Source organism: Natator depressus, chromosome 4 (genome assembly GCF_965152275.1).
Source record: "Natator depressus isolate rNatDep1 chromosome 4, rNatDep2.hap1, whole genome shotgun sequence".
NCBI classification, from domain to species: domain Eukaryota; kingdom Metazoa; phylum Chordata; order Testudines; family Cheloniidae; genus Natator; species Natator depressus.
The window spans coordinates 24,930,155-24,952,160 of record NC_134237.1 but is presented as its reverse complement, the minus strand read 5'-3'; the positions used below and the strand labels follow the sequence as shown (position 1 = coordinate 24,952,160).

The following is a 22,006-nucleotide window of genomic DNA, read 5'->3' as shown; positions in this document are numbered from 1 at the left end:
GGGGGATTTGATAGCTGCTTTCAACTACCTGAAAGGGGGTTCCAAAGAGGATGGATCTAGACTGTTCTCAGTGGTACCAGATGATAGAACAAGGAGTAATGGTCTCAAATTGCAGTGGGGGAGGTTTAGGTTGGATATTAGGAAAAACTTTTTCCCTAGGAGGGTGGTGAAGCACTGGAATGGGTTACCTAGAGAGGTGGTAGAATCTCCTTCCTGAGAGGTTTTTAAGGTCAGGCTTGACAAAGCCCTGGCTGGGATGGTTTAGTTGGGGATTAGGTCCTGCTCTGAGCAAGGGGTTGGCCTAGATGACCTCCTGAGGTCCCTTCCAACCATGATATCCTATGATTCTATACCAATCCTAAAGTATGGGAGATTCTGCCAATCCAAATAATTATAGAGGCATAAATTTATTATCAGCACCAGGAAAAGTCATGATGAAAGTAACTTGTCAATAGAGTAAGGCTAGTTTTAGAGGAAGTAGTAGGTGAGGAACAGTGTGGCTTCAGACCAGAACAACTTTGCACTAATCAGATATTCATGCTCCAACAGGTAATATAAAGAAAATGTGAGAATGGGGATTAAAGACATTTGCTGTTTTTATTGACTTCATAAAAGCATTTGATTTGGTTTGGACGGAAGAATTATGAAAGTAGTAAAATCATATGGAATTCCAGATAGGATAACCGCAGTTATAAAATTATGTATGCACACTCCTGTAGTGCTGTAAGAATTGGTGGAAAATTAAGCAACTAGTTGAAGTTAAGGTTTGATGTAAGACAAAGGGCAATGGAACCACTGTCACTTTTCATCATGTTCTTAAATTGGACAGTAAGAATAGTAGATGAGCTGGAGGGCATGACACTGGGTGATCTAGAGTTAAGCTCTTTGTCTGATGCAGATGACATCATACAGCTGGCAGACATGTTTAAATTAATGATGATATTCTCTGTTACGCTGGAAAATTGGTGTAGTCCACTTGGATTTACAATAAATGTCAAAACAACAAAGTGGTTGCTTATTGGAAAAGGAACAATAGATCAAGTGTTGAAATGCAGCAGCGATGAAATGGTAGAACAAGTAAAATCTTATGTGTACCTAGGAAGCTTGATCAGTGCTGATGGTTCCACCAAGGATGAAGTTAAAAGGAGATGTGCCTTAGCTACACATGCTGCACAGAAGTTAATGAAATTATGGACAGATAAAACCACTATGTTAGGTACCAAAGTGAAAGTGCATCAAACTAGTGTACTAACAATATTGCTCTATGGTACGGAAGCAGCTGCATTAAATGAAACAGACATCAGAAGACTAGAGGCCGTAGAGATGAAAGTTCTTTGGATGATGGCAGGTATTAAAGTGGAATGATTTTAAGACAAATGAAGTTGGAAGAAGAGTAGGATGTGAAGTCAGGGTATGGGATTAGCTGCAGTAGAAAAGATTATGATGGAGGGAACACTGTAGAAGACAAATAGATGACAGATGCCAACGAAAATAATGCAAACACAACCCGAAGTCAGTCACACCTGGAGCTGACCCACTGACTCGATGGTGGGATATTGTACACAGGGACATAACCAGGCTGGGCTTAATGGAGGAACAAGCCATGGACAGGAACGAACGACAACATGGTACGGTTCCCCATGCTTTTACAGGTGCTTTGGTATGAGAAGAAGAGGAGGAGACGACTCTGGAGAACAACGGAAAGGTCTCTCTGAGTCTATCTGCACCTCCCAACTATTCCCTTGCACTAAGCCGGGGGAGTGGGATCTAGGCTTTGGAAAATGCTGTGTAAGAAGAGAGAAGGGATTTGGCAGCAAGGCTCCTCATCCAAGGATTCTGGAAGAGACAGTAGCATGCATTTGTGGAGGAGAGAGCAAGACCTTCTGGGTAGCTAATTACATAGATCCATATTACATACAATTTTAAAATACTCATTTTGCCCCCGATGTGTACATGAACCTGCCCACACCCCCTTTGACTTTAACAGAAATTGCACATGAACATCTGATGGAAGAATCTGGTATGGACATTCTTACAGGGCCTCAAACCCACTACCAGTGTGCCACTAAAAACAAAGCTTTAAGAGCTTTGATAACAGCCCTGAGATTATTCCTGCTTCCAAGATTCAGTACAGCATGGGTCCAAGTATCCTGAAGAGCTCCAAAATGTATTTGTCTACCGGGGGCAGCATTAAATAAAACATTAAGATGAAAAAGATCACATCACATACTCAAATACAAAACACATTCACTTTACTCTTATATGTTTAAAGTAATGATCTAGGTCCTGGACCATGTCAGAGATGCCCACGCAGTAGCTGGTGGTAGGTGCAAAGGTAACTTTAAGTAACCTTCAGGACCCTCAGTAGAGCACCAGTTCACTCCCCCAGGTCAACTCTGACCAGCCTCAGGGCTGCTTAAATTTACAATCAGAAGCTCAAAGCACCAAATGGTTGCGCTGGCACCTGGAAATTGCCAGAGAACAAGGATGCTCCTGCTACACCCCTTATACAGGCTCACAACCACCTGAGGAATTCCCCTTCTGCAAGGGGAATTATGGAGTCTCCAGTTAAGCCAGCTTTCTGGATGCTCTGTGGTTTCAGAATGGGATAAACCACAGCAATCACAGGGGATGGATCACGGCCAATATAAGGAATATAACAGTAAAAACGTCAATACAAATCTGCACACACCTCAAGGATCTGAAAATACCACAGACTCCTTCAGTTTGGTTCCTGTAGTTACCCAGATATCATCAGAAATCTCCTGTCTCTTGCCCTGGATCTCAGAGTAACAAGAGGAGACTAACTAAGGTGCACTTTCTTACTTATAGAGAAAACTAAACAGAAGTAGCACTGAGTTTTATTTTACTAACATGGACACGGTCTCTCTAGTTAAAAGTGCTTCTATAATCCTGAGAAAGATTTACCACATCTTCCATGTACAGTTTTATGGCTGACCTCTACCACTATTAAAGAGTGCTCAGATATTTCAAAAGCTATGTGCTTAGCTAGTTACCAGACACTGTATTATGTGGATAAGCCTGAAATATTTCCGTTCCTAGCCTATCACAAACCAATTACAGAATCTAACATTTTAAATTAATCATCTTTAGCAACCATGTATTTCACAATAAGTGTATGTTGCTTGATCACAACTGACTGCACTAAGTTCGAATTAATTTTTGTAGAATACTTTGTTATTGTATCTAAATAGATTTTCTACACAAGATTAGTCGCACAAGCTTTACCTTTTGTATTTTCACCCCATACCCAAGTTAAAAAATTACAGCATTCTAATATTTATGGAACAGCATTCTGTATATATGCCATTTAACTTGCTGGTAGCAAAGCCCTGAATTTCTTTGCTTTCTTGATCCCAACAGGCACACAATGAAGAAATGTGCATCCATATAGCTTTCATGTTAATGACTTGTCTCCTGACCAACTAATTGTGCAATCAAGTCCCAGACCAGACCTGGATTAACTTCTTACGCAGTGGAGAGCGGTGCCATGGGCGGTTACAGTATTAGAGTTGCTATATCAGCAAGACAGGATACAGTTACCTCCTCCACCTAAATGTTCCGAAACATGCAAGGGCAATGAAGTCATATACATCAGAGAGCTGGTAGCTCTTTTGTTGTAAAGTTGGTGTTGGAATGATCCTTTATATTAAAAGGGACACCTCTCTTTTGCCCATTCAGCTACATCTCCCCTCCCTGGAAGCCTCCCTCTGGTGCATTTTCTATAAAGTAACCTCAAAATATCTTCTGTTTCATTCAACCACTGCCTGAGATGTTACCTGCCTATAAACCTAAAACTTAGCCTTCTAGACAGATGTTCAAAGGTCCATGTTGTTTCCCAGACTTGTATGCCTGGACCATGGACTCTGGGATCTCTAATGCTTTGCATCAGACCTAAGAATATAAAATAACAGGAGACAAACAGTGGGATGGGCATAAAAACGGCCATACTGGGTCAGAACAATGGTCCATCTAGCCCAGTATCCTGTCATCCGACAGTGAGCAGTGCCAGATGCTTCAGAGGGAATTAACAGAACAGGGCAATTATAGAGTGATCCATCTCCTGTTGTCTAGTCCCAACTTCTGGCAGTCAGAGGCTTCCGAACACCGAGAGCATGGAGTTGGTATCCCTGACCATCTTGACTAATAGCCACAGATGGACCTAACCTCCATGAATGTATCTAATTCTTTTTTGAACCCAGTTATAATTTTGGCCTTCACAATATTCCCTGGCAACAAGTTGGACAAGTTGACTGTGAAGAAGTCCTTCCTTTTGTTTGTTTTAAACCTGCTGCCCATTAATTTCATTGGGGGCCCCCTGGTTCTTGTGTTATGTGAAGTGGTACATTACACTTCCCGATTCACCTTTCTCCACACCAGCCATAATTTTACAGGCCTCTATCATACCCCCTTCCCTTTAGTTGTCTCTTTTCCAAGCTGAAAAGTAATAATCTTCTTAAATTTCCTCATATGGAAGCTGTTCTATACTCCTAATCATTTTTGTTGCTCTTCTCTATGCCTTTTCCAATTCTAATATATCTTTTTTGAGACACGGTTACCAGAACTGCACACAAGATTCAAGGTGTGGGCGTACCTGGATTTATACAGTGGCATTAGGATGTTTTCTGTTATCATCTGTCCCTCTGCTAATGATTCCCAACATTCTGTTAGCTTTTTTGACTGCCGCTGCACACTGAGCATATATTTTAACAAAACTACCTGCAACAACACCAAGCTCTCTTTCTTGAGTGGTGACAGCTAATTTACATCCCCTCATTTTGTATCTACAGTTGGAATTATGTTTTCCAATGTGCATTATTTTGCATTTATCAACACTGAATTTCTTCTGCCATTTTGTTGCCCTTTGTTTTGTGAGATCACTTTGCAACTCTTCGCAATCTGCTTTGGATTTCACTATCTTGAGTAATTTTGGATCATCTGCAAACTTTGCCACCTGTTTACCCCTTTTCCCAGATCATTTATGAATACGTTGACAAGCACTGGCCCACCACAGAGATCCCTGGGGGACACCACTATTTACCTATCTCCATTATGAAAACTGATCATTTATTCCTACTCTTCTCGGAGTGGTAGCCATGTTAGTCTGTATCAGCAAAAACAACGAAGAGTCCTTGTGGCACCTTAGAGACTAACAAAACTGGACAGTCTCTACACAAAAGAATAAATGGACACAAATCTGACATCAGGAATTATAACGTTCAAAAACCACTAGCAGAACACTTCAATCTCCCTGGACGCTCAACAACAGACTTAAAAGTGGCAATTCCTCAACAACAAAACTTCAAAAACAGACTCCAACAAGAAACTGCAGAACTGGAATTCATTTGAAAACTGGACACCATCAAATTAGTCCTGAATAAAGACAAGGAGTGGATGGGTCACTACAAAAACTAATTCCCCCCTGCTGATACTCACACCTTCTTGTCAACTGTTTGAAATGGGCCACCTTGTTTACGTTGGCCTCATTAGCCCTCCAAAAATGATTTCCACCCCTTCTTGTCAGCTGTTGAGAACAGCCCACTTCCACCTTAATTGAATTGGCTTGTTAGCACTGACCATCCACTTAGTAAGGCAACTCCCATCTTTTCATGCGCTGTGTATTTATACCTCCCTATTGTATGTTCCACTCCATGCATCTGATGAAGTGGGTTTTAGCCTACGAAAGCTGATTCCTACCCCTTTTTTCCTATCCCTTAACTAGTTACAGATCCATGAGAGCACCTTCCCCCTTATCCCATGACTGCTTACTTTGCTTAAGAGCCTTTTGTGAGGGACCTTGTCAAAGACCTTCTGAAAATCTAAGTACACTATATGCACTGGATTCCCCTTGTCCATGTGCTTGTTAACCCCCTCCAAGAATTCTAGCAGATTGGTGAGGCATGATTTCCCTTACAAAAACTATAATGACTCTTCCCCAACAAATCATATTCATCAATGTGTCTGATAATTCTGTTCTTTACCATACTTTCAACCAACTTGCCTGATACTGAAAGTTAGGCTTACTGGCCTGTAATTGCCAGGATCGCCTCTGGAGCTTTTTTAAAAGATTGGGGTTACATTAGCTATCATCCAGCCATATGGTACAGAGACTGATTTAAGTGACAGATTACATACCGTAATGGTAGTTCCATAATTTCATATTTGAGTTCCTTCAGAACTCATGGGTGAATACCATCTAGTCCTGGTGACTTTTTATTGTTTAATTTACCGATTTATTCTTAAACTTCCTCTCGTGACACCTCAATTTGGGACAGTTCCTCAGATATGTCACATAAATAGAATGGCACAGGTGTGGGAATCTCCCTCACATCCTCTGCAGTGAAGCCCAATGCAAAGAATTAATTTAGCTGCTCCACAATGCCCTTGTTTTCCGTGAGTACTCCTTTAGCTCCTTGATCATCAAGTGTCCCCACAGATTGTTTGGTAGACTTCCTGCTTCAGATATACTTAGAAAAATTTGTGTTAGTTTTTGTATCTTTTACTAGCTGCTCTTCCAATTCTTTTTTGGCCTTCCTAATCATACTTTTACACAGAATTTAAAAAAAAGTGGGGAAGGAATAGCAAGAAAGCTGGAGATCAAGATGGGTGTTGGATGGGCAATTTCCCACTGGTCCATAAATATACTTCAATGGAAGGGTCTTTTTGCACTCAGTTTTTTTTTGGTTGAGGCCCTTTCTGACCACTTCTGGTGCTGTCCAGATGCCAGTTAATGAATCTAACTGAAGAGCATGCAGGATACTAGTAGTTTGCTACCCAGCATTCCCTCCTTGATTACACAATTTAGAAAGAAAACTATGTCCAAGGCTGCTTGCAGACTACTGCATAGCACATAACAGTTGCTGTATTTGCCTTCAACCAAGGGACTCCTCATATCTACCTCATTACTTTGTAAAGTGCTTTAAGATACCAGTACTTAATGCAGTGTTTCCCAAACTTGGGACACCGCTTGTTCAGGGAAAGCCCCTGGCGGACGGGGCCGGTTTGTTTACCTGCCGGGTCCGCAGGTTCGGCCGATCGCGGCTCCCACTGGCCGCAGTTGCCGCTGCAGGCCAATGGGGGCTGCGGGAAGTGGCGGCCGGTACGCCCCTTAGCCCGCGCCGCTTCCCGCAGCCCCCATTGGCCCCCATTAATCCAACCCCCTGCTCAAAGCAGGACCAATCCCCAACTAAATCATCCCAGCCAGGGCTTGTCAAGCCTGACCTTAAAAACCTCTATGGAAGGAGATTCCACCACCTCCCTAGGTAATCCATTCCAGTGCTTCACCACCCTCCTAGTGAAAAAGTTTTTCCTAATATCCAACCTAAACCTCCCCCACTGCAACTTGAGCCCATTACTCCTTGTTCTGTCATCTGGTACCACTGAGAAGTCTAGATCAGTGGTTCACAAACTTTAACAACCTGTGAACCCCTTTCACTAAAATGTCAAGTCTCACGAACCCGCTCCTAAAAATGAGTATTTCCAGGGATTTTCTCCTTTACCTCAGTATAAATTATAAAAGCAGTGATCTTGGAAATATAAAATTTGTTTTTATGACATGCTCATTACACACTATTTATTATTATTTATCAGTACAGTATTTTTATTATATTGTGAAAATGGCAACACTCTTCCAAGATCTCACTTTCATAGATTGTATCACTTTGAATAAGCCTGTTATAAGCCAAGGCTCCTGTGAAGGTATTTAAGAAGACAACTCAAAGAGTTCTCCTACACAAGCATTCAGGTCTTGAGCAGTCCAGGCAACCAATGCACATTATAACAAAGCTTAAACTTGTTCTTCATAATAATTTTAAAAAACAATACCAGCTACATATTTAATTTTAAAAACAGCAGAAAATATCCACCTCCCTTTCCGTTTCTTATAAGGAGTCTTGATGTTTAAATCTCCTCAGTGTGATAGATATGCTTGCTTTGATCTGCTTAGCTCTTGGAAGTTCAGGGGCTCTGGGCTGCTGGCCCCATGCTGCCCGGGGTCCCTAGCGACAGCTCTGTACGCCATTAGGGAATTTTTTCCTGAGAACCCCCTGTAACAATTCGTGAACCCCCAGGGGTTCACAAACCCCAGTCTGAGAACCACTGGTCTAGATCCATCCTTTTTGGAACCCCCTTTCAGGTAGTTGAAAGCAGCTATCAAATCCCCCCTCATTCTTCTCTTCTGCAGACTAAATAATCCCAGTTCCCTCAGCCTCTCCTCATAAGTCATGTGCTCCAGCCCCCTAATCATTTTCATTGCCCTCCGCTGGACTCTTTCCAATTTTTCCACATCCTTTTTGTAGTGTGGGGCCCAAAACTGGACACGGTACTCCAGATGAGGCCTCACCAATGCCGAACAGAGGGGAATGATCACGTCCCTCGATCTGCTGGCAATGCCCCTACTTATACAGCCCAAAATGCCATTAGCCTTCTTGGCAACAAGGGCACACTGTTGACTCATATCCAGCTTTTCGTCCACTGTAACCCCTAGGTCCTTTTCTGCACAACTGCTGCCTAGCCATTCGGTTCCTAGTCTGTAGCAGTGCATGGGATTCTTCCGTCCTAAATGCAGGACCTAAATGTGGGACACCCAGGTTAAAAACCCTGATCTGAATCAGGCAGAGAGGGATCTTAAATCTGGGCTTCCCACACCCTCAGTGACTGCTCTAACTTCCAGGCTATTGGATAAACTGGGTGAGGTCTCACTCATTATTCATCAAAAACTGCACAAGGTTTCTGATTCGCAGAAAGGAATAACCATTTCCTGCCCAGCTCTAGTGAGCACCTTTGAAAATCCGGATCCACTTGACTTACCAAGTCTTTTCTACCTCAGTTTTGGTTTCTGTTATTCTGCTTTCCAGCACTTCTACATGAAGAGCTCTCTAGATCCGGTGTAAGTATTTTCCAAAGATCCATACATGGGATGAGGTGTACAATTTTCTCTGACAGGTTTCAGAGTAACAGCCGTGTTAGTCTGTATTTGCAAAAAGAAAAGGAGTACTTGTGGCACCTTAGAGACTAACCAATTTATTTGAGCATGAGCTTTCGTGAGCTACAGCTCACTTCATCGGATGCATCCGATGAAGTGAGCTGTAGCTCACGAAAGCTCATGCTCAAATAAATTGGTTAGTCTCTAAGGTGCCACAAGTACTCCTTTTCAATTTTCTCTGAGTGCCACTGGGCAAACTTGTGAATCCTACCTTAATTTCTACATCAAGGGAAAACTATTTTCTCCCAAAATGTATGATGGGATAATAAGTACATTGTGCATACTTACAAATCTACCCTTTAAAAAAAAAATCAACACCTCAGCTGGCCCAGTGGCATTAGAGGCAGTGTAAGCAGGAGTCCTATATTTCAAAAATATCTCTGACACACTCTTTGCCTCAAGCAAGTGCCCAGAGTGGAAAGTGCTTGGCTTGATGTTCAGAAAGGAATGCACACACTGCACTCGTCTGCTAATTCATAGGATAACGCTGCTGGCCGCTTCTGATGCTCACACCATCCAACCGACCTCTCCAGAGAAAAGGCATTGTACGTGAGAGCAGCTTAAAAGAACTTGTATTGTACAGAGATAAATGATGGTTCTGAATTATAAGGTAATAAACTATGTCTAGCTACCCTGAGGCAAATGAGTGGGGAAAAAGAAGGGTATTAACAGGACACAACATAGAACAATCATGTGTGTAAATAACATTTTACTTAAGTTCAGTGCCACAACCCAAGTCTGCACATTGTTTCTGATGGTAAACTGCCTGAAAGAGAAGATTGGCATCTACTTTAGTGCGAGAATGGATCTAAGTAAATCCCATGTGAAATGGAACTCAAGAACATCTGTTAAACACAAAAATGGTTTGTTGGCTCATGTCAACCTTGGGAAAGCCTCCAGAATATCAGTTCTGTGCTCACCAGCAGGTGTTGCTGCAATTATGTGGAACAATCAGAAGTGACATTTCCAAAAGCATGAAAACTGAAGGACCAATAAGCCAACTGAAACATAAGTATTTCTTCTAAACTCTTTTTATTTCTGTACAGCAAACAACCCCCTTCCCAACAATATTTCTAAATCACAAAGGATCAGATTCTATGAGTTCTACTTGCATTGAATATCATCTTTCTCCTTGAGCAGTGCCACTAAAATCAATGGGACCGTTCATGGAGTAAAAGACTACTCAATATGTGCAAAAGGGGAGAATCTCACCCTGACAAAGAGATAGATCAGTCAGCAACACTATAGTTGTTTACGAAGTTTTTCAGTTATAGCCTCTAACTTTGAACCAATATGATTATTTGAATTTATGCCCCTTATTGTTAATAAATATGATGTTTGTTTAATGCTGAAGTTCACATTTGGTGTATGATGTCCCAACACATTTTTGCCCTCTCCTCCACTTCTCTGGTGAGAACTCCATAATTCCTGCCATATCACCAAATCTAGCCTCTGGTCTAAAGGTTCATATAAAACTGGTGCTGAGGTCCCCCACAGCTTATCTTTATAAGCTTTATTCCCCTTCTCCGAGTACTTGGCCATTTTTACTGTACATACATTACCTTCCACAGGCCAAGGTTATCACTTATGTCCAACACCACAAACACCAAGAGAGTTAGAGGCTTTTCTCAAACTCAGGTTTCCTTTATGGTATGTTGTGCTTGCCCTGTAGGTTACCAGATGGTTTCAAATCACACTTCTGATTCATTATCTGCACTAGGTCAAAATAAATAATGATTTTTTTAAGCAATTCAGTTTTTTTAATCAGTTGGCACTTTAGACAAAAATAGGCCTGTTTCTAAAAATCAGCCATTATATTTTTATATTTTTGAGTATAAAAAAATAAATAAAAATTGATATAGTAGGAAGTGCACAAGCTTCACTCCTTCACCCTCACAGAACTGTTCCAATACACAGCAGTCCCAATCTGCTATTTTAGTGCCTGATCCTGCCCCACTGAAACTTTACCACTGACTTCAAAGGGCTCAAGATCATGTCCTTAGTCCACAGTAGAGACTTCCAATAGTTAACATGTATGATAGATTTTGTGGCAAATCAGGACCGGATTAAAGACACACAGTGTATTTTCTTTTGCGCTAAGGACCCCCAGAGGGAAAGTCTCTGCTTACTTGGACTTTCACACACATTTTTAAGTAGTTCATACATCTTCTCAAAGACATTTTTAATAAAAGCACAATAAAGATGTGATCAAGAAGTCTGGGCAAAGGACTGTGAGCCAATCCATACTGATTTTGCTGGCTGCCAGAGACTTTCCAAAAGGGGCAGACACCTTGTCTGTAGAAGTATTCCCCAGCATATAAAAAACAGGATGAGGTGTTTCCTGAAGTGAATCAGAAGGTAATTTCATTGTAGACACCATTCTGCTTATTAGTTCCTGGAATTGTAGAGCATCCTCGGGTGGTGAGGGAGATGAGGCTACTCCAATATTAACCCTCGGGGGAGGATTTGTCTGTAGGTTCTAAGTCTTGATGCACAATATTAACTTCTAAAGACACATCAGCTTCTTCTTTCTCATCATACAAAATGTCATGGATTATAATAGGGGACCTATCCCTTGATCTCAGATCCCCTAAAATCCTCGATCCATATGCCTTGGATCCACTGACGCATTTTTGCCAGGATGTGGAACCGAGACCATAACTGTTAAGGGAGGTTGAAATAGAAACCCTGGAGGTGGCCAATGTGGGCAAGGCATCCAACAAGATACTTGCCACTCATGCCAAATTGTCCAGTCCTGTACCATCTCATAGTCAGGAAGAAAAGCATACTTGTGACAGTCTGTTGCATGAAAACAGACTTGAGGATGAGTCTCCAAGTAAACTGTTGTATCCAGTTTCTCTTCTGGATGCAGATCAGAGCCCATATCCGACAAGGAACCAATGGGTAATACCACAGAAGTAGTAACAAGGATGAGATAGACTTTCTAGGTGAACACGCAGGTGGTTCTGGGAGGTGGCGGTAACATCACAGAAGATCCACATGGTGAGCTTTGTGTTTTTTGTGAGAGGGAGAGTGTTGTGTCAAATCCTTATCTAACCCTCTCTCTTTCTGCTTGTGAAGTGCAGACAGGATCACAGGAGTGCAGTTCCACAAGTACATGTGTAGAAAACACTTCAGAAGATATCGGTGCTGATGCGATACAGGGGATCTGTCAATTTCTTCCGTACCTACTGAACAGAGTGACCTCGGTCTCTCATCTGTCTTGGATCCTCATGCTCATGAACTGAAGGATGTGATGAGACCCCAGACCAGCAGATAATGCCAGGCCCTGAAAGATGCTTGGTCTTGGCCTTCTTATTCCTTGGAATTGAAGGTCCTGGTTCCGTAGAGGCTTCAGGTGTAGAACTGCTATTGTCTAAGCCAGTTTCAGCCACCCTCAATACCCATTTTGGAAGTGGGTCTAAGGTTTTTGCTGCTGACTGGTCAGTCCTTTTTGACATTGAGCTCAGTGTCAAAGACAATGACTTAGATATAGAGGGTTTCTTGGAACCAGAAGGTCCTGGAGCTGATCCAGGCCTCTTATTTCCATGATCCTGAAACTCTGAGCCCTCATATTCAGAGGTTTTAGCCAAGAAGACTTCCTGCAGTCTGTTTTGCCTCTTCTTTCTGGCTCAGGATGTAAATATCTTACAGACACACACTGAGAAGGAGAGTGCCATTCTCCTAAGCATTTTAGGCATCAAGCATGTGTGTCAGATGCTGGAAAAACTGCAGGATATGAAGCACATCGCTTAAATTCATGTTTCTTGTTCAGATCTGCCATAAACTAACTAACAGTAACACTAAGGCTAACCCAATGGTGAAAACTGTAACTATTTACAGAAAAGCAAGACACTTATCTAATTTGCTAAGAATCCGGAATCCTGAAGAAGGCTCACTCTGTCCATGGTAGTGGTTGGAAGGAACAGCAGCAGAAACCACTGCTGCACCCCTTTTACAGCTCTACCTTTAGAACTTGCTTGAATGCAAAGGGGATGGACACAGAAGGGGCACATGAGTTCTCCAACAGGCACTGCTAGTGGAAGGCTGCATTGTTCAGCAGCACTGGTCCCCATATATTGCAAGAGTGGAAATATGTAGAGGACACAAACGATAGGTAACACTTTTACATAGTCCCTTTTCTGAAAAAAATTACACTTTAACCAGAGTTCCCATATTCCACAATAACTGAACTGAACTAGTTCAGTACCAGAACAACTACTGCATCTCCAAAATAGTGTCCCTTTTCTTTCAGCACACAATATGATCTGAAATTTTCCTTCCTAAAAACTTCTAAGAGTGATTGCAGAAAACCTACGCCTGTCAAGAGACAAAAAGCACTCAGGTGGTATATCATCGTTGGAAGCAGGCTGGGGAGAGTTAATAACTAACACCTGCTCACATTAGATATTTACAGTGCCCCCCCATGAAATAAAAATGGTTTTTGCGTTAAGTATGTAAGAACAGTAGCAAGGAACTTTCACACACTTGTGAGAACACCTCTCTGCCTCCTCACAATATACAACTCTAGGCGTTTAGAGAGACAATAACATCCCTCCAGCACTGCTGCTGGGGCCCATACTGCTATCCTGTCAATCCTCTTTATTCTCCTCTTTGCTCTATACCACAATTGCATTACATTCAGCCAAAAGGACAGCGGAGCATAAGTAGCACAGCAGAGTAGTCCCGAAGACATACACCAGGGAAGTATATTCTCTCTATGAACAGTGCTGAAATTAACACTACATTGGTGGCCAGTGTTAGAAAGTACTTGTGGCACAATATCCCTGGAGCATTTAAAATGGAGGTAATCCTGCCAGTGTAGTTCAGTATTAGAGCGCTGCCAGACAGGGGTCTATGTTAGCTCCATCCCTGAACCAGCAGTGGTCACTAACAGGCAGCGGAGGGAGGGAGGAACAAAGCTGAACATTTTGCATCACTTGAGTGACCCCACTGGTACAAGTCACTTGCAGGTGCTGTGACTAAAGTAAATCAGAACTAAGTTTCTGCTCAAATGGTAAGCAGATTTAGTGTAATCATTGGAGGAAAAGAGGGGAGGAATTAAACGAGCACATCTCCATTCCTATTACTTTTGGACCAAGGGTGGAGTTAAGCAGGTGAAAGGGAAAATTAGAGTGAAAGAGGCAGCAGAACACAGTCTCCTCTGTCTCTATTGAGAGATCAGGATTCCTGAACAGAGGTGTTCTAGTTCCTTCTTCCTATAACAACATACAGGTGATATTGTTATTCTTTTGTTACACTCTAACCTACTAATTTGTCAAGTGAAAGGCACAGTTTAACGTTTCAGCCTTAACACACCCCTTAAATACAAAAGGCCTAGAAACAGCCCTCTTATTGATTCTCAGCCCCTTGTCTCAAGCTGCAGAGATAAGCAAGAGGAATGACAAGCAATGCATCTGATAGTAATATAGTTTCTAACTTTTCACTGACCACTAGAGGGTGCATACAGAATTAGTTTACTCCTGAGCCAAAAGGCTGACTTGTACAATATTGTTATAACAGAGGATCAAATCACTATCCATGACCTCACATGCTGTCTTTTAAATTGTAGATATTTTAGTTAATGACTAGGAAAAAATATTTCCAAAATAAAAATATGCCATTAATTAGCAAGATAAAGGGTTACAAGCCCAAAAATTCACTGGTTCTACATTAATGACTAGCTAACAAAACCAACCTCTCAGTTTGTAATTTGATTCACTCCAAAAGAAAAAGTATTCCAAGAGCCTTGAAAGATTTTAGTAGAACTGTGTGTCCTAGGTCACTCTGCTTTCCCCAACTTTCCCTTCTGATTGTCGAGCTCAATTTGCTGGCAGAGTTCTGACAATAAGCATAGAAATATGTTTCAAGGCTAGTAGACAAAACTGCTCCTGGATGTAAAGACAGATCGTTGTAGTGATGAAGTGAAGGAGACGCGGTGATGGAAAATAAAAATAATTTTTGCAGAGAGAATTGCATAGCTTTATTCAAATATTGCCAGTCATTTATTGTCCTTTGGCAATTAATACTGAAAATGTATCTACAATTTTTAAACATGAGGAAACAAAATGTGGCTAGGAAACAGAAGGATTTTATTTATAGCTACTTGGGAGAAAAGAATGGTTTGCCAAACAGTACATGTACTGCTACTCTGAAACATGTACTGATATGTAATTTTCCAAGTCAAAGCTCTGGGACAATATACTTGTTAATTAAAAATCATACTTTACACTTGAGCTTTCTGAGGGGGGATGATATACAGTAAATAAACGATAATTCACGGATTCATTTCAAGTTCTACTAAAGCAGTATGTCCTGCTCCAGTGCTCTGGCACACAGAGCAAAGTCCAAGCAAAGGCTATGCTGACCTTAAGAGAAAGATTTTAAACATATGGCCTGTGGGGCCAAGAAACACATTCTAGACTACTAAGGATTAAGAAAAAGCAGTATATTTTGTCCCCTGCTGAGAGGGAATTTTTCTAGTGTGCCAGCTCAAGGTGGTAGGCAGCAGACCTTTCATCATCATATATATGGTTTAGAAAAAAGGGTTGCTGGCTCGCTCTTCCTCCAGGCAGTTAATTTCTAAAGTGCCATATGTGTTCAGGTTACAGAGTAACTCTCCACCTTCCTATCTACCCAAATCCAGAAATCAGCAGATAGGAGGATACCATCTCAAACTCAAGAGCAGCTCAGAGGATCCAGTCACTTCCCCAAACACTTCCTTCTGTGAATTCATGCAAGTTATTTGTACTCTTCCTCGTTCAGGAGATAGATTGGAACTTAAATCCACAACAGATTTCCACGGTTGCCTTGGGCTAGCAGTATTATTAGCACCGGTGTGGCACAGTCTCAGACTTTTGACAAATGTGATTTTCAACAGAGGGATGTTACTTTAGTAAAATTCAGGATGGATTGCAAAGTTGTGTCCGCATACAGAACATTATATATGATTATGTTATATCCTGCAAAGTCAGAGGGGGTATATGGGAGGGGGGAAAGTGTAGTGTCTATGAAAATCTATGAAAAGTCTGGGAGGGGAGAACCAGGATTGAGGGTGGGGAGTAACTGCCTGCCTTGCCCCACTGCAGAATATCCTGTTTCAACCTGTAACAAGAGGACACTCACCTTGAGTGCCTCCTGCTGCTGCATGCAGTACTGCAGTCCTTTTCTTGCTCCTGGTGCTCTCTGTAGGTTGTTGACTTTGCTTGGTGGGTCTTCAGTGGTTTGGCCCTCTGGCCAGGACATCCAGTCAAAAATTAATCCCTTTCGGGCAGCAAAGATTTCAAGAAACTGCCTACCCGCTCTCACCAGGGCCTTCAGCCCCATCTCTGGGCCCTTTATACTCAGCCCTTTGCCGGGCTCAAAAAGTCTTGTGTCTTCTTCTCAGGGCTTAGGCCACTTTGCAAGTGGCTGGTGAGGGAACCTGGGCCCACCCAGTATGGAGGGTTCCAATCCAGTGACCCTATAAACAGCACCCATGTACCGCTCACTTCAATTTGCTGCTGCTACTTCCTTGGGCTTCTTACCACCCACCCCTTTATCTTCACCGCTCACCTTAAGGTTCAAGTTCTCAGGCCCTCTCTCTCCCAGCTTAAGCTAATGCAGCCCATTGAGCTTCGCTGGACAGAGAGGAGCACCCTTCCTTGTCCCTCTGGTCTCAGCCAGGAACTGACCTGATAAGAGCCTGCAGCTCCTTTTCTCAGAGTCTGCTAGACTCTGATTGGCTGCTTCCATGCAGCCTCTCTAGGCAGGCCTGAAGGACCCACTTTCACTACTACTTTCTTGGGAGGGAGTATAGTAGGACCTCAGGGGCCTCCAGCAAGGGGCCATGAAAGGCCTGGTACACACAATCCTTCCAAACATAAACCAGAATCATCAACAAAACAAAACTTTGCACTGTTCTACAGCAGCATAGAAGTCTAAGATAATCATACTGATTGGACTATTTGATATTCTGGAAAAGCCTGAATAAAATGCAATGGGATATTTGACACTGCATACATGATTTCTAAACCAGGAAGCATTAGTGAGTGAGCGTGTGTAATTCTTTGCATACTTGATCTGATCTAAAGGAGCATTACTTCAACCACTAGTTAAGTGAACAAGGCTTAGTCACATAAGACTGGACTTCCTACATGAAAGAAAAAAGATGAAGGTCAACGATCAAGGAAACTTGGTGCCCACAAATATTACCTTCTGCAAACACAGTCTATTAAATGTGCACCTGCATGCATGCTGAGTCGTCTTTTACTCACACATTAAGGCCTTTTGTGGTATCTACATGTTATGTTGCTGTTAGAAACTGAAGTTTCTATTTGTATCTATATCAGAAGGAAAGTTCTCTGATTAGAGAGACTTTATAGTGACGTCTAAATGCAAGTCTGACTGCCAAATACCCTTATTTTTCCCATTTAAAAAAATATCCATGGTTAATTCAGGTTGCAGTAATCCATAACGCCACATTGCATGAATGTACCACAGCAGAGGATACTTGCAAAAGATGGCTAACAACCCAGAACAACTACACCCAGTCAAAACAGGGCTCTATGTTCCTGGAGGGAAGAGGAGCTCTGGAAGAGAAGAGCACTTCTGAGCCATGTGGCCAGCTGGGTGAAACAGAGGGAACACAAGCAAAAGGAGGAGGAAGGGCTGAACCACTATCTTGGAGGCTGCCACATGTGGCTCATATGCCACATAGGAGCAGAACACCGAGTCAGTCCACAAGGTAAACTCCTCTTCCCTGATATGCAGTACCATGAGCTCTCTTGTCTGTGCTTCACCATTTGCTCCCATCTGGTCACACAGTCCTCTATTGTGACGATGCTCCCAAAGTCATAGGTAGGCAAATAGAGGCAGGTGGATAAAACATAGACAGAAAGAGGCAGGTGGATAAACATTTCTCTGGAGTTAGGCAGCACTCAGATTTATGTGGCATTTTGGGAAAAGGGTAAATTACATGGCCATCTGTTTATCTGTTCATTATGGATCACCGAGGGACCTGCCTAAGGCTAAATTTCAGGTCCAGCGATGTAGACTGAACTGAAGATATAGAGGATGGAATAAATACTACAAGTATTGAAATAAACCACTCCAACCATTACAAAAGAAAAGAAATCTGAACAGAGAACACCTGACCATCCATTTCTACAGATGCTATTGAACTCACAGAGTGTGAGTTTCCACTCAGCCTCTAGTAACTGAGCTTCTTTCAAAGTTCCTGGTTCTTCCAAGAATGGGGAATTAGCAAGGTAGTTTTATGAAGGAGGAGCAGAATTTATACATAAAGCACACACTGTACTTAAACAAATCCCGAGTTAGCTGATAGTCACAGCTTCAGGAAAGGACATCGAAGTCAGAAAAATAAAATTAATAACCAAAATATTCTTTCCTTTAATTACCTGCCTCAGCTCTATTCCACACCTACATCTTGAGGGTTTTCCCAACTTGCGTACTCACAGCAATAATGGAGAAGTCTTCCCTATACTGACTTTGACCTTTGCAGTACAGCAGCACTTCTCCTATCTACAAAAGATGCACAAGAACTCGCAACAAATAGCAAGTCCTTGTAAAACTGGAGATGCCAGAAATGGGCATGAGCACTCAAAAAAAAAAAAAAAAGAATCTAAACATCCTACATTCTAGCCAGAAGGGCTCTCATATATTATTTGCTCTGAACACCTTGTAAAGGCTCCAAACAGCTCCAATATAAAACAATAAAAATACAATGCATATATCTATAACTATATACACGCACACGTACTCACATTCTCTGACTGTATTCTCCTCTTCCTCCCTTCATATGTTACTTTTGTAAAACTAAGTTTTTCGATGTAGGGACTGCATCTTCTTTTGTGTTTTAACAGTGCCTAGCATACTGAGGGTGCTAATGGAATACAAACACTACAAACTTGTGGACTGAATCCAAATCCCAGGATATGTTTGGAAAAAGAGTCATGTTTTGCTTGTACAATTTTAGGATAATTAAAACAAAGCACAAAACTATCAGCAATCACAGTTAATTATTGTGAGGCTCTGCATTTAGCAGTAACTTGCAGTGAGGTAAATAACCAAAAGGATAACCTCTGACACCAAAAGCAGCCTTAGCAAAACAAGCACAAGAAACTTCTCAGCAGAAAATAGTAAAACTGTTGAAACATGTCACTTAACATTTCATGTCACAACTGAAGACAGACCTAAATACACAGCCAGGAACAAAAGGTAAAGTTCTAATGGGAATTACTGAGAGGAAAGTATTTTTCTGCTGGATATCCACGGCCTGCACATATCAAAGCTTCGATGGAGCTGCCATTCCCCTTCCTGATCAGCTAGCTATATGGAATGATAGTGGACTGCACAAATGGAACATGAAGGTAAATGAAACAAATTTATAGAACAAAACACCTATATTTTACACAATCCTGGCCTACACAAGTGCTTTAAAGGTACATGGGTTGCTTGAGCTCCCACATGACCATGCCAGAGACCAGGCTGGCCTGACATTCAAGAGGAAACAAAGATAATCCAGATCCAAGCCCAAGCATTATAGAGCTGTACAGAAGCCTAGCAACTCCCAGTGCTGCCAACTCTCACAATTTTATTGCCTGTATCATAATATTTGGTGTTTTTTCACAAACTCTCAGCTCCTGGAGTCATGTTTTCATTAAAAACGGAAGTTTCTAATCCTTGTGTTTGCTGAGGAAAGTCTAAAAATATAAACTTGAAAGGCTCAAAAAAACAAAAACCAAATAGAAGGAACATATTTATTATTTTTTAAAATATCAAGATTTTTAAGTCTAATCTTATGATTTTGAGGAGATGACAGCTCTAGCACTGGAGTAATCTCATACACAGCACTAGCAGGAAGACAGGACAAGAACCTGATGGTCTTTTTTTCTTAAAGCTAATACAAAGGTTGAGGATTTTGTTTTGGAGGGGTTTTACTCTCCCACTTCTCCCCTGATTCCTAGAGACTGGTGCAGGGCCCACCATTACAAAAAACAGACTCCTTTCCTTTCTCATTACTCCCATTGCCATCGATTTGGTGAAGTCATGCGAGGAACATTTTAATCCCAATTGGTCCCTTCCCTTACATCTGTTTCAGGAAGCAGCCCCCTCAAGAGTCCTCCCAAGTGTATTGACATCAGGCAAGCAGGCAAGAACCAACCCCATCTCATCACATCATCATTCCTGCAGTCAGTCAGCATGAAGTTTGTGACTCTCCCTCCCCTAACCCCAGAAAGAAAGTCAGACTTAGGTGACAGCATATAGACAAAATGGGCTTTACTTGATTGGTCCTGGCTATCTGAAAGAGAGTCTCTCCCTCCACCTTATGACAGCAATATTCCAGTGAAACCACTGACCAAGAGGCTAACTTGGTTCCTCCCCGTGAAGTTAAAGCATCTATATATAGGCTTATGAAACTTAGGAGGGGGAATTACAACAAAAAAGCTATCTATAAATGTTTACATCTCCTACATAATTTGTACACTTGGTTATACCGAGATCAACATGAACACAAGGTGTAAAATAAATCAAACTTGAGAACAGTTAAACTTCTGGTGTGCTGATACCACTGCCCAACATACTGACCAAAGTTGTCTCACTGTTTCCTGGTACTGCCCCATCTGTTGTCTCTTGTCTTATACTTGGATTGTAAGCTCTTTGAGGGCAGGGGCCACCTTTTTGCTCCATGTTTGTACAGCACCGACGACTATGGAGCCCTGGTCCCTGCTGGGGCTCCTAGGCATTATGATCATACAAATAATAATTAATAATAAAATTCAAATGAGAGTGTTTTAGGAATGGGATATTAGCAATTTTTTACACAATTCTGCTGTGTTTGCTTGCCCAAAACTCAAGCCACTTAAGTGCACAAGGCAAGCAAGATCAGGCTTTGTGCAACATCACAAGAACAAATCTATTTTCAGAGGTTGATGTTGCTACGTCTACAGAAATATGGGAACCGACTCATTCACGACTTGTGAAATTCTGAGGCTGCTGAGCCCAGTCCACTGGCATGTTGTGCCCACTTATAGCAGAGTACAGACTCTCACAACCGCTACATCCTTTCTCACTCCCTGTCAGCTGCCTCTCAGTTTTGTTGCTGGGAACAGAGAAGACATCCACATCACCTTTAAGTGGTTAAATACATAAATATATTTTTATGAGGTGAAATTTGTGCTGGTTGTATTTTTATAAACCTCAAAACCAGATGCAACACCACTGTGTTTTATTAAGCCCAGCGCCTACCCAGACAGATTTTTACACATCTATTTGTGATGCCTATCCTCTGCTATAACTTCCATAATGAGAGGTGTTTATTTCTGCCCACTGATGGACCAGTTCTGTTATTGTTAATTGTCATTGTACCAGAAGTATATTCCCTTCTTCTTTGCTGGATTTTCCAATACAGCCTCTAATATTTCCAGTATCTGTGATGTCAACAAGTGTTCCAACACATACAGAACGTTTGGGCAGGGGCACATCTTGTGTACATACAAGCATGATTATTAACTATGCATCTTTTTTCTGCAAGTCCCCATGCTTCATCTGGAATTCTTGAAATTATTGAAGTTAGCTCATGGCTACCTGAAAATGTCAGTGAGATTTTAAATTATTTTTCCTTTCTAATTTCCCCGCCCCATGATATGCTGTAACTCAAAGTAGCACCCTGTAGCCCCCATATCCATCATTCCTAAATGGCTGTGATATTTCATATAAAGCATGCCATGTAAGATATCGTATGAAAGGTGATGATCTGCTGAAACCCACTGTTCTGTATAGCGTTAGCATGTATGAAGTTATGAGATTTTGCTGTATAGTTGTTATTGAAATATGTTGTAAGTTTGGGAGTTGTCCACTGTTAGTTTTCCAGTGACAACAAAGGGGCGGGTGTTGAAAGATCATCATGATCGTTAATCAGCTGGGGAGCTGTAAACAAAGGATCTGTAATTCTGTAAGAGAGTTGCGCAAGCATCACACAATGGGGCACTGCTCAACTCT

The 22,006-nt window shown here is 41.7% G+C and overlaps 1 protein-coding gene across 5 annotated transcripts in view; it reads right to left on the bottom strand.

Annotated features, from left to right (window-relative positions):
* Positions 1-22,006, bottom strand: part of BMPR1B (bone morphogenetic protein receptor type 1B) — a 350,045-nt gene that overhangs the window by 145,230 nt on the left and 182,809 nt on the right. The window contains exon 1 of one of the 5 annotated variants that reach the window (XM_074950642.1): positions 18,403-18,425. The exons of the other annotated variants lie outside the window; for them this stretch is intronic. The gene's annotated coding sequence lies outside the window, so the exon portion shown is untranslated. Of the gene's footprint in view, positions 1-18,402; positions 18,426-22,006 lie in introns of those variants that run through there. 5 annotated transcript variants of the gene reach the window in all.